This window comes from Panthera onca, chromosome B2, assembly GCF_046562875.1.
Source record: "Panthera onca isolate mPanOnc1 chromosome B2, mPanOnc1 haplotype 2, whole genome shotgun sequence".
NCBI lineage: Eukaryota > Metazoa > Chordata > Mammalia > Carnivora > Felidae > Panthera > Panthera onca.
In genome coordinates, this window is record NC_138343.1 from 129,095,846 (window position 1) to 129,108,466 (window position 12,621).

The 12,621-nt window shown below is 43.2% G+C and overlaps 1 protein-coding gene and 1 non-coding gene across 18 annotated transcripts in view; both read right to left on the reverse strand.

The window, feature by feature from the left end:
• PLAGL1 (PLAG1 like zinc finger 1) overlaps positions 1 to 12,621 on the reverse strand; it is a 109,559-nt gene that overhangs the window by 13,026 nt on the left and 83,912 nt on the right. For 6 of the 17 annotated variants that reach the window (XM_078447404.1, XM_078447403.1, XM_078447396.2 and 3 more), the window contains 2 exons: positions 12,156 to 12,187; positions 7,682 to 7,793 (listed from right to left, as the gene is read on the reverse strand). The exons of 3 other annotated variants lie outside the window; for them this stretch is intronic. The gene's annotated coding sequence lies outside the window, so the exon portion shown is untranslated. The remainder of the gene's footprint in view (positions 1 to 7,681; positions 7,794 to 12,155; positions 12,188 to 12,621) is intronic. 8 more of the 17 variants (XM_078447408.1, XM_078447407.2, XM_078447398.2 and 5 more) reach the window with 5 other exon arrangements.
• Positions 3,360 to 3,468, reverse strand: LOC132668112 (U6 spliceosomal RNA). The gene has a single exon (XR_009605476.1). It is a non-coding gene; the product is annotated as a U6 spliceosomal RNA (small nuclear RNA).

Sequence of the window (12,621 nt, forward strand, 5' to 3'; positions counted from 1 at the left end):
ATATTAGACATCTCCACCTTAACACGTTGGAAACCATTTGTTCTCATCTGGTGGGAAGCACCCACTGACTGACCTTGCCCCTCTGTTCTGTTCTGGGAGCACCACCGGCCACCTGCTGAACAAGGTGGTTTGTTTGCTGCCTACTGACTTAAACTGCTACCTTGAGAGACTTAGCTTTGTTAACTCAATGACTAAGCTCTTATTTTCTTAGAAACAAGGCCTAAAATAAACAAGAAAGCCAAAGTGACTTATTTATCTAATATTCAGAGAGAAAAAAAACGAGAAAGCTCTCTGGTCGACTATACCACAGCTTTAGAACATCAAATCTATGCACTAGACTTAGAAAATGTCAATAAAGGGCTCCTGGGTGGCTCAGTGGATTAAGTGTCAGACTTCAGCTCAGGTCATGAGCTCACAGTTCGTGGGTTCAAGCTCCCGTTAAGGGTTCTGTGCTGACAGCTCAGAGCCTGGAGCCTGCTTCAGATTCTGTGTGTGTGTGTGTGTGTATGTGTGTGTGTGTCTGCCCCTCCCCTGCTTGCTCTCTCAAAAATAATAAACATTAACAAAAAAAGAAGAAGAAAATGTCAATAAGGACAGGGTGCTAACTTTCTATTTACAGATATCTGGGAAAAATCCAGTGAAAGATGGCAAACTGAATAAAAGTATGTAGTTCTAGTCTCTCCTGAAACGCTACTAAAACCGTATTAGTGAGATTTTTTCAAATACAGCCTAAGATAACAGGAAAGGAGAAAACTACCACAAAATATGGGAAGCTGGAAAGCAGGTAAACCAGCAGTAACTGGCTTTGCAGTCATAAGAAAGCTCAGTTCTAAGCCAGTCATGAAAAGCTGTGAAGCAACTTGATTGACCCTGCAGAACCCATTAAGAGTCTTAGAAATGTGGGCACTAGGGAACTCTGGAGGTGGGGATGAGAGTGGGTATACAAACACAAAGACTGGGAACATCTGTGGGGAAGCATGCAGCACTCTGACCCCCTCCCGGTAGAGGGCATGGGGGTGGGGCACTCTGCGGAAACAGGGAATGAAGGGAAGTTTGTATATTTGCCCTATTTGGCGACCAGGCCCATCCCCTCCAGGGTAGGAGACTGAAGGAGTCTTCTCTGGGAAAGCTGACCAGCCCAAGAGAAAAGAGCTAATTACAAGGACAAACGGCAGGCCCCGGGGTTTACCTGCATTAACCTACAACAAGTTCTAGTGAAGTACACAAAGCTTCCATCAGCTTTTTAATGGCTCCACTCATAAATCAGCAGGCAGCTGAGGATCACCAGAAACCAGAAGAAAGCATCTAATAAGAAAAACTGACAGAATAAATAGAAAAAAGCAGCTGGGATGAAGACGATGACTCTATGGGGAAAAGAAAACTTAAAAAACAACTATAAATACCTGAGAGAGGGAGAGAGATCCCTAAAAGAAGAAATACACATACACAGATACAAACACATTTTTTTAAGAAAACAAAAGAAAAGGCAGTAGCAAGAGCCAGACAGGGGCAGGGATTTGAGTCAAACTTGCTAGGGGAGCATCTGAGAATCTGCAGAAACTCCTCTGATATCTTTATGTTTGCCAGTGTGGCTTATCTTGAGGGTACCTGCTATTTTTACATGTTTGCTCCTCCTAATGCTCACTAGTGATTAACACCATGAAGCAACCTTTTATAAGCCAGCTAATATCACCCAGAGACTAATTAACAGTAAAACCATTCACAGGCTAAATAGTTGAAATATGCACTGTTAAACTTAGAAACAGTAAAGAGGAGGTAATTTTTAAGTTAATGCAACAGCTGATTATCTTCATTATATGATAAATACCTATTAAACACTGCACCTTGTTAAACATTTGTACTAGAAGTGGACCTATAATAAAGCTATAAAAAGAGATGACAGGTGTAAAATTGGAATGGAGTAAAATCCTTCATTATTTATAGATGACTGTCTACATAGATTCCAAAGAATCCATACACAGAATAGAATTAGAAAGCTTGACAAGATACTCAGTTATAAAAAATCAAAATACAAAAGGAACTATTTCTAAATGCCAGCAAACAAAAATAAAATTAAAAATACCATATACATTTGCCACAAAACAAAGATCTAGGAATAAATCTAATCACAAATGTACCATATATTTATGGAGCAATTATAAAACTATACTGAAAGACATTACAGAAAAGCTAAATAAATGGAGAAATATACCATGTTCATGAATAGGGAAATATAGATAGAATTATTGTAACATCAGTTCTTTCCATATTATTAATTCAAAGAAGTGCTAATAAAAATTCAACAGGATTCTTTGTTAGAACTCTTACCATTTTAAGTTTTATACGGAAAAAGTAAAGTCCAAGAACAGCCAAGAACTTCCCAGTCCTACTGGATCATACTCATCAACATATAAACAGACCACGGTATCTCCCAAAGAAAAAAAAAGGTAGGAGATAACAAATACAACAAATGGAAGTTGTTTTTTTTTTTTTAAAGCTACCATAATTAAGGCAGTATGACCTACTAAGGCACAGAATTAGACAAGTGGACCAATAGAGTAGAATGAATAGCCAAGAAACAGACCCACCCTTGTATGGAAACAATATATTACAGGCTGGGACTGCAATCACTGGGGAGAGAATAGACTACTTAATAATTGGTTATCCATAGGGAAAATAAGGAAATTGGATTCCTATCATACATCATATATAAAAAGTCTTGACAGGTTATAAGCTTAATGTTTAAACAAAACTTTAAAACTGCAATCAGGAATGAAAAATAAGGGGCGCCTGGGTGTCTCAGTCAGGTAAGCGTCCAACTTCGGCTCAGGTCATGATCTCGCAGTTCCTTAGTTTGAGCCCCCCATAGGGCTCTGTGCTAAAAAAACAGCTCAGAGCCTAAAGCTGCTTAAGATTCTGTGTCTCTCTCCCTCTCTCTCTGCCCCTCCTCCACTCTCACAGTGGGAAGGGCAGAAGTATAGGAATCTAAGTTTCAAGAAGACCAAGAGGAGCCAAACCACAAGAAGCAAGGACAACCCAGGGCTGATACCAGGGAGCTGAGCAACAGGAACCCATTATAAGCAGTGGACTTGTCATATGACATATCATACTTTGTGACAATAATAATGGCAGAGATATGGAAGATCTATTGGAGAGCGGTGAGACCAGGAGTATCGAGGCCATTTTAGCTTCTGCCGCATCTCAGAAGAGATAACAGTCACCTGGAAAGGAGAGGGGAGGTTGAAATGACAGTAAACAGACTGGTTAGATTAGGATTTAGGTGAGGTCATCAGAGGAAAGAGGTGACTGTGGCGGTGGTGAAGGAAAGGAAGGAGGAGTCCCAGAAGAAAAGCCCAGCAAAACATATGCGTCAGGAATTTAGTTTTGGACATGTTATCCTTAGTATCAGACATGCTAATCTTCTCTGTATCACTCCAATTTTAGTATATGTGCTGCCGAAGTGAGCACTGGTTTCAAACATCTTGAATCTCCTGGTGCCTAATGGGCATTCAGGCTCGTGAGGAGACCTAGGACATGAAGGAGGAGCTGAGGCACTTTTCTAGACCAAATTAACAGCAAATGACACCCTTTGGCTACTGGCTTCTGTAAGGACCCCAATAGCTCAAGTCTTTGGTTGCCCAGTGTACTAAAAGAAAGTAGGTTCTTTACAGGTGGGAACCTTTCCTTGTTATATTGTGTTTGGCAGATTGAACATCTATCTAACCTATTTAACAGTCAAGGCTAACCATTCTGAGTCTACATGGAATGGGGTGAAGAAGGTGGGAAGAGAAGGTGTAGAAGTAAGTAGAAAATGCCACTCGAACTCTGTCTCAGCTGGACTAGGAGGAAGCCCCAAGCAGCAATGGAAAAGGCAGAAGCCTAGGAACATGAGCCTCAAAGAGCCACAGAAGATGAAGAGAAGCCACACTACCATGGGGAAAAGGACCGATGACCAGGGAGCCAGGATCCATCACTGCAGAGGCCCCTCTCTGAAGCTGGGGCAGGGCAAGTAAAGGGGCGGGGTGGGGGGGGGGGGAATGGCGGGGGGGAAAGGGGGCTTGCACAGCTCGGGATTCCCCAGACAGGGCCAAAGCACTTCCCCAGAATGGGTCACTGTGCATGATACTTAAATCTTCCACTCCCTTCCTCTCCCCACCACATACATGATATTTTTAAATTCAAACATTTAGGAAGAAACATCAAATGTCCACAAACAAGCAGAACAGGCATGTGTATACAGAGAGACAGTGTGAGGTCCAGGGATGGTTCTCAAGCATAGACGGAACGGACCTGATTTCACAAAGACTACTAACGAACTCCAGGTAGCATGGTAGGGATGAGAAGAGGACAGCAGTCCTGAAATCCAGACGAGAGCTTCTGGGATTAGGAGAAGATTTTCTAGTCATTAAAGTCAGCGGTGGGGACTATTCTTTTTTGACAGCTGAAAATAGATCCCCCTCCTCCCTCCCAACACACCCTTTGCGCCAGGCCGCTAGGCCCTTTTAGGGTATGCTTCTACAGCTGACAGCCAGTGATCTCTTTTCCTGGGTCTCTAAGAGGAGGGCGCAGAGGAACCAAAACTTACCTAATTAGCAGCAGGACCTATTGTCCTAATACGGTTACCATTCTAGGGAAAAGAAAAGCCTGGTCCCTTCCCAGGAAGTGTGTGAGGGTAAAGGCTTACACTGAGAAAAGAAAGAAGAAAAGCATACTAGTCACACTGATGACGGGAAGCCAGATCCATGAGTTAAAAATCTCTTGAGGGCAACATAAAAGCTACAGGAGGTCTGGAAAAGATGCTCATGACTTAGGTGGACTATTTGATCCTGAAACAGCACTATCTCTAAATAAACAGAAAAAGGCCTGCAAACAGGTACCTACGTGTCAGCAAAGTATCTCTGGGTGGCAGACTTAGACATGGCTTCAGTTCATTCTTTCTGAAAGTCTGTACTTGCTAAATTTTGATACTGGCCAGTCAGGTGAACCTAGGAGCACATGAGGAGGGCGAGGTGGCTTTTAGACAGAGGGAAGAACACTAAGCAGAGGCCTGCAGCAGCACAGGGGCAGCCTGGCCCGAAGTGCTGGCAGGAAGGCAGGTGTGAGGAAAAAGGGAGGAGGCAGTGCCCTGAGCAGCAGGCAGAGGAACAACACGGGCTGTCCTAGAGGGAGCTGGGGGCCGGTTCCATCAGCGGATTCCTTCACACAGGAAAAGCCTCACAAGTACTCACTTATTCCTCTCCACCAGGGGCAACTCCCTTACCCTGGGGGAACGGCAGAGTTAAAAGTACTATTCGGAAATTCTACCTGGCTCTTTTTACACACGATGAGCCTGGGACCAAATGGGATTACCCAAATGGACACGAATGTAAAGCACCCTGCTTACAATGCAGTTGACAAATGACAGCATACAGTCTTTTTCCCCCTAAGCTTTTTCAACAAATGAGCATCCAGAACTCACTTTACTATGACCTGTCTTCTTACTTAAGGGAAAAAGGTAAAATTGCCACACCTCTTCTGGAGCTCACTCCTCCTCCTTCTAGAAGGGTGTCTGCCCACCTGTGAGGACACATGCCCTATATTTATCAGACAGAATGACCCCACAATGCCAGAGTGAGAATTTTCTCTTTGCCTTTCCATATCACATCCAAAAGATCCAAACAATGCAGAGCAAACTGTTCATCCAGAAATACTTAATTTGAAATGTAAAAAAATGTATCACTGGCCCTTTAAAATGATTCCAGTTGTTGACTTTTTTCTTTTTAAGATGATACACATTTCATCGGGTTTCCATTTTAAAAGGCGCGGGCTCTGGACAGACAAGGCAACTTGTCCCAGTTCTTGCACTGGCCTCTCTGAAAGGGAGAAAGGAATGTCGGGGGAAATGGGGGCGAAAGCTTCAGAAGAGAGGAACACTGGCAAGCAGGGCCGCCTCTCCTTTTCACCTTAAGTCTTTTCTCTCCCCCCATTCACAGCTTTAGGTCCTTTGTTTGTTTAACAAACCATTACAATCATACCCAGTTCAATGGGGAGGAATGTGAACTCTCTAAGTAGCTGTCCTCGTAATCCACATGTGTGGTCCAGCCCACAGCCCATCCCAGGGGCTTCAGTGTGCGGTTCTGTGCTCCCGGCCCCTGGAGGCCAGGCACCTTGCTCACAATGAGCCCAATTTCCCCGGCCGCATGCTTGCTGCTCCTTCCCAGTAGCCTGTAGCGATGTCCCAAGTTGTTCCTCCTTTCCCCCTTGCCTAGCGACTGTACTGGCCGTCCTGTCCGGGCTTGTCCAGTTCAGCCTGAGACAGGCACTGCCTGGTGTGGCAGCCACCCCCTACCTTCTTCAGCCCACAGACTCACCACCGACACAGAGCCCACACATCCCAGGGTCTTCCTGGTCATCACGCCCAACTTCCAACCCAGCCCTCCGACGTCAATCACACGGTATACAGAAGACACAATGGCAAGAGTCCCCCTCCCCGCCCTTGCTGGAACTGTTAGTGCCTTGCTCAGTTCCTAGTAGATATATTGGCCACGTTGGGATGAATTTCAATGTCTTGGCTAATAAGTCAAAATAGCATTCAGTGAGATTATATTTCAAAGGGAACCAAAATACTACCTAGCAGAACGATATTCTAGGTCAAACTCATAAAGCCCTCTGTCAGCCCTGCTAGATAGAAGGGCACCTTTATACCCATCCAATAGATGAAGAAACTGAGGTTTAGAGACTTACACTGTTTGTCCATAGGCCCTGACAAGATACTGCAAGTAATGTTCTGTACTAAGCAGAGTGCCTAGCACAGAGTGAGTGTCCCAGAAGTGTTAGCTTCCCTCAATACCATTATTGACAATAATGACGAGGATGACCAGAGGCCAAACCCAGATGGTCTGAGCTAAGCTGAGTGTTCTTCCTACTCATACCTCGCCATCCTTCCTAGTTACACTGTCTGCATGAGCAGCGGACTTCAGCATTTTACTACAGCGTTTCCAAGTAAAGCCTTGCAATCTGTGACTGGATCCCCTGGTGCCACTGGTATGTGACCAGTATCGTCCTCAAGCTAATCAGTTAACATGTTCCACAAAGAGGACTTTCCTCGGGTACACAAGTTAGGGCAAGGTACCTTTAAAACTTTTGAGCTGACAAGGCGCCCCACAGAAAACTCCACAGATTTGTATGTATTACCACAGTCCATGGGATGGGGGACAGTAGAGGATATGAAAAGTTGCTGACTGCATCATCTGATTCCCTGAATTGTACAGCATACTAATGTTCCTCAAAAAACAAAAGGTTAGAAGAATTCTAAGTTCTAAGGTATTTGGCAGTTTGAGGCAGAAATGTATTTATTCCCTACCAGAAAGTTTAAAAACAAAAAATGTTTGTTTTTGAAGAGAGAGAGAGAGAGAGAGAGAGAGAGAGAGAGAGAGAGAGAGAGAGAAGAGACAGAGAATCCCAAGCAGGCTCCATGCTGTCAGCACAGAGCCTCACGTTGTGCTCAATCCCATGAACCATGAGATCATGACCTGAGTCGAAATCAAGAATCAAATGCTTAACCAACCCAGGCACCTCTATACTAGAAGCTTTTTGAAGTACCTTGAATCTCCTTGACTGATTTTACTATGTGTTTCCAAGTAATTGTTAATAAACATGCCCAGGCAGAAATAATTTGAAGAAGCTTTCATTGTTTGCATACCTACTCGGTGACAGGAAACACCAGCTTCCAGGTGGTCACGGAGTCCCCTCGGAAGTTTGTCTGACGACTCAAACCTGTAAGAAGAGATCTTGCACACCTTCAGTGAATGAAGCTAGGAAAACATTTCCCCCCATCATGTTGCAGCTTGAGCCTGACTTCAAGAACACATACACACAATTGATGACTGACAGAGATTTCTGACTGCCCTTTCACGCATTTTCATTGACAGATCAATTTTAAGTGTTAAAATCCTGTAGTAGGATACCTCAACAGACACACAACCATTAATTTTTAAATGTCTCAGATCGACCATCTGGCCAAAGTCTTAAAGATTTAGCTCATCTGATATATTTTAAAGGTATGATGAAGTTCATAATGCTGTAACTTAAAGGATTTTCAACCTTATATTACCTTGACCAAGATCTTTAAGTATTTATATTTCAATTGGGTTAGAAACACCCTGGAGTTTTCCCCTACTTTCTGCAAGTAGGGAAAATAACAAAACAAAACATGAAATTGTTTACATCAAATATTCAAAAGAGCACAGAGAGGAAATGGTATTTTTTTTAAAGCAACAGTATTAGAATACTATAAAACAGGTATGCAAATCTATGCAATAACAGAACCGGAAACAAATTGTGAACTGAAAAAAGCAATAACCAGCAGGCATTCATTTTCAACAAAAGCTTCAAATAAACATATAGATTCATCAGATGGTGAAAAGGCTGAGGTCTCCAAATTGAATACACAATTCAGTGGTTACCAAACCTGGCTATGCATTAGAATTGCCAGAGACATCATTTAAAAATACAGATTCCGAGGCCACAGCACAAAGCAGCACAGAATGCCGTAACATCACTTTGGCACTGGGCATTCACGTTTTCACCAAGTTCTCCAGAGCCAAGTCCATGGCCAGCTTTGTACCACTGATCTCTGGTGAGCATTCGGAAACCAGTATCTCTATTCACCAATTAATTACAAAACTTGGCTTCTTCCAATTTAGGACTATTCCAACCAGTCAATTCTCATAGGGGTAAAGGTTTTTAGGATTTTCTTAACCAGCACAAAGGTAAGCTTACTATGAAACAAAGCCAATTATATCCTACCTATGTGATTGATTCACTTGGTCGCCTGTTCTCTTAATTTGATTAAAAAAAAAAAAAAAGCTATGTCTGTTTATTTTGTAGGAGAGCATTCCTTTTAAGTTAAAAATGGAAAAATGAAGATCATTTTTAGACAACCAAATTTGAAAAATAACCCATCACAATTCAGGAAAAAACCAGAGGTGAGTAGGATCTTTGAATCATCCAGAGAATTTGTTTTAAATGTATTCCTCACTTCACATGTATAAACACTTCAACACATCATCTCATGGCCCATCTCTCTTCTCAAAATACCCACCACTTATCATGGTGATTTAATTGGGTGGTCTACAAAGGCCTGTATTATTTTTATGTATTTGTTTTTTTAAAGAGCTTTAAAAAAACACTGAGCAAGAGAGTAAAATTGTTCTGGAGGATTCTTCCTTTGCTTCTACTCATCTCACCAACGGACAATACCAATTTACAAATTCAGAGAGGCGAGGGCTCTCTTCTTCCCAAGGAAGGGTGCACATGACACGAGGTACGCAAACCAGGCAGTGGAGTGGCTTAGCTTCATTGTCGAAATATTCAAATGATCACTAAAAGAAAGCGATTCCTTTCTGAATCCAACAATACTCCTCGGCCTCCGAGGGCTCACACAGGAGCTTATTCTTAAGCTGTTCAATGTAAGCAGCACTAGTGAAAGAGGAGAACTCTGGCGGGGAGGAGGCCAAGTTCCTCTGCCTCTCCCACCTGCCATCTCGGCACCAGCCAAACGCTTAAATAGTTAACAATGCAACAGAGAACCCGAAAGCATGCGTGGCCCTGGGGAAAAATCGTGCACGGTGTGTGACAGTTTAATAAAGCAGAGAAGAGACAGGAAAAATAACACATCTGAGTTTGACAGGATGCTCCTTGCAGACTGCTTTTCAGGTCAGAACTTAGATTTCAAATCTGACAAAAGGGCTTTAATCATTCATATATGTATATATGTGTATATATATATGTATATACATATATATACACATGTATATATAATCTTTTAATATAGAATATGTAAATATATATTTAAAGTATATGGTAAAAACACTCCTAAATATACATGTTTCTGGGCTCCAAAGTAACAAGGAAAGTCACAGTTTTCTAGGAATGAAATCGGCACACAGTAAACAGATCATTGTTTTAAATAAAAGGGAAAATGTTTTTTTGGAAAATGATCTGTTTACATCTGCTTACTCAGATGTTTCGATGACAAAAAGTAAAATTTCCTGAATATAGAACATATGATTTGTAGAATAACTTTTTGCTGGCACGGTGGGTCTTCCTAGGCGTTTGTCTCTGACAGCATTTAAGAACATGCCCTTTTCTCTATGAATGTCCTGGTTTAGCTGCCTGCTGAGCCTGCACTGAAACCCCCATGAAACAAAGGGATTTTCCTCCACTTTCAGCTCATTCACTTCCGGCTACTCCTGATTTTTCATAAGTCAGTTCTTCAAACTGACTCTTTTATTTCTAATGATTTGAGTGGGAAAGAATTGGGAAAGCCCCAAACACTGGGAATTGTCTTAGTTTTCAGTGAAAGCCTCCTCTAGATTGAAGATTGCAAGGTTTGTTTTTGAAAAGCTTTTCAAAAAAGGTGTGTCCGTGTGTGTTTTTCTAAACACTGTGATTCCAGATAGAAAGGAGCCCACCCAATATGGGAGATTACAGACAACTAACTTGTATTTCACCGAGCAAACAATGAGATTATACCTCTGAAGCAAAGACCCTAAACGGGATATTCATGTTCATCTCAAAACAATGAAGTCAGTTTAAAGATGACATAGGGGGGCGATGTCTGAATACATTTGTGGGCCTGACACCTGCCCCTCTACCTTCTTGCACCATTTCTGGGGGACCGCATTCATACCCCAACGTGTCAACTACTCCTTGCAGGCAAAGGTCTCCCAAATCTGTCTTCAATCCTGAGCTTTCTTTCCAAGTCCAGACGAATCCATCTGCCACCTCTCAGCCTGGCTATCTCACAGCCCTGAGGGTCACCTGCCCTAAAGCAGGGACTCCTCCTCTAGTATTACAGATTTTAGCTACTGGCACCACCACATAATAATAGCTAACGTTTACTGGATGCTCAGGTCATGGCCATTTTAGTCATGCTCACAACCATATGAGTATGCAGTATTAGCCCCATTTTACTTATGGGGAAACTGAGGCTTAAAAGTTGCACTCATTTGCTCATGCTCACGTGACCAGCAGGCAGTGGAGCTGAGACCTGCATCCAGAGTGTGTGGTGTGAGAGTCCACATTATCAACAGGTCAGTCTCTTTACTGTGTTACTTCCTGGTCTCTCTGAAGTCAGAAACTCTGGAGTCATACTAGATTTTTCTCACTGACTAAGCTATACAGATTCTGCAAGCTTACTGTCTCTCAAATCTGTTTCCTTCTCTTAATTTCCATAGTTACCACTGTTTGGGCGATGTTTTGCCTTCATTACAGCCTCCAAATCAGCACGGCAGGACAACTCTGGAATTTCGCTTTGTTTGTCCTCCCAACAGCTTTTCTTTCTAGCTCATTTAAAACAGGTGGCAGGCTCTGTAATTCCTTGTATTTTAGCCCAGATGACGGCACAGGCAGTTTGTCTTTGTTAACATCTAAACCCAATGAGGAGATTCTGCCTGACTCCTGAGACTGGAGAAGCAGAGGGCACATACAAGGGTGAGAAAAAGACTCCCTCTCTCCTCCCCCCACCCCGGGGCCTGTAAAAGAGAAGGAGATCTGTCAGCACCAGCCAGGCGTCCCTTGCACAGCTCTGTTCCCCAGGGCGGTGAGCAGAGCCCTCAAGAGTGTGGGATGTGCTCTGGGAGACCAGACCCGTGGCATGGTTTCCAGCCTCTACTCAGTCCTGAGGCAGATACACAAAAGGTCAGAGGCCAGTCCCTCACCTACCAGGTGCCATGGTAATCTCTGGGTTCTAGAACACACCCCATGGGGGAAGGAGAGACACCTAAAAATGACTGAGATGAAATTTCCCTGTAGGTTAGCAGAATGGGGGCTGGAGTCTGAATTAGTTACAGGGAATAAAAAAAAAAAAAAAAAAAAAAAAAGGAAGACTTCCTGCATACTTGAAGTTGTGCAGGGAGATTCAGACTCGCGGGATGCCTGCATAAGGCGCCAAGAACCTTAGACTCATACGTATCTGTGCTATCGACTAGCCTCAATTGCTAAAACTGGAGCCAGAATGGTTTTTTAAAAAAAGGCCACCCCCTGTTGCAGACAGGAGTGTGGTCTCTGCAAAGGCACTGGTGACCTGGGGGCAGTCCTGTGCTTTAGAATCCTGGGGCGGATAGAGAAAGAAGGAAGGAAGGAAACTGTGCAGATGTTGAGAGTTTACTCACAAGATTAACTCCTCTGATTCCTATGCAAATACCTAGAAAGGGAGAGGCAGAGAAAGTTGTCTTTAAGGCCTTTATCTTAAACTCTGAATTGCTTAAAAACCAAAGGAAGTAACAATGTCAACCAGGAAGAGGAAAGAGACAGCCCAGTCCTGTTGGTCTCGAAGCACAGGACATCCCTGCTTCCCAAGCCTGGCCATGCCTCCCACCCAGGTCAGCAAGTGGGACAGGAGAAGGATGGCTGATTTCCATAGGATGGAAATGAGACTGTGTGGCAAACTGAGGAGTTTTCGGGAGAGGAGATTCCTACCCCGGGGGAGAGGCTAGAAGTTCTTAACGTAACAAATTTGCTGATTCAAACATGTTGGGGTACTGTGACACCAAGTGAAACGTTTAAGAGGGGTTCAGACTCTGAAACCAGTCGCACATTCTCAAAGCACATTCCATCCATTTCAGTTCTGTGGCTGAA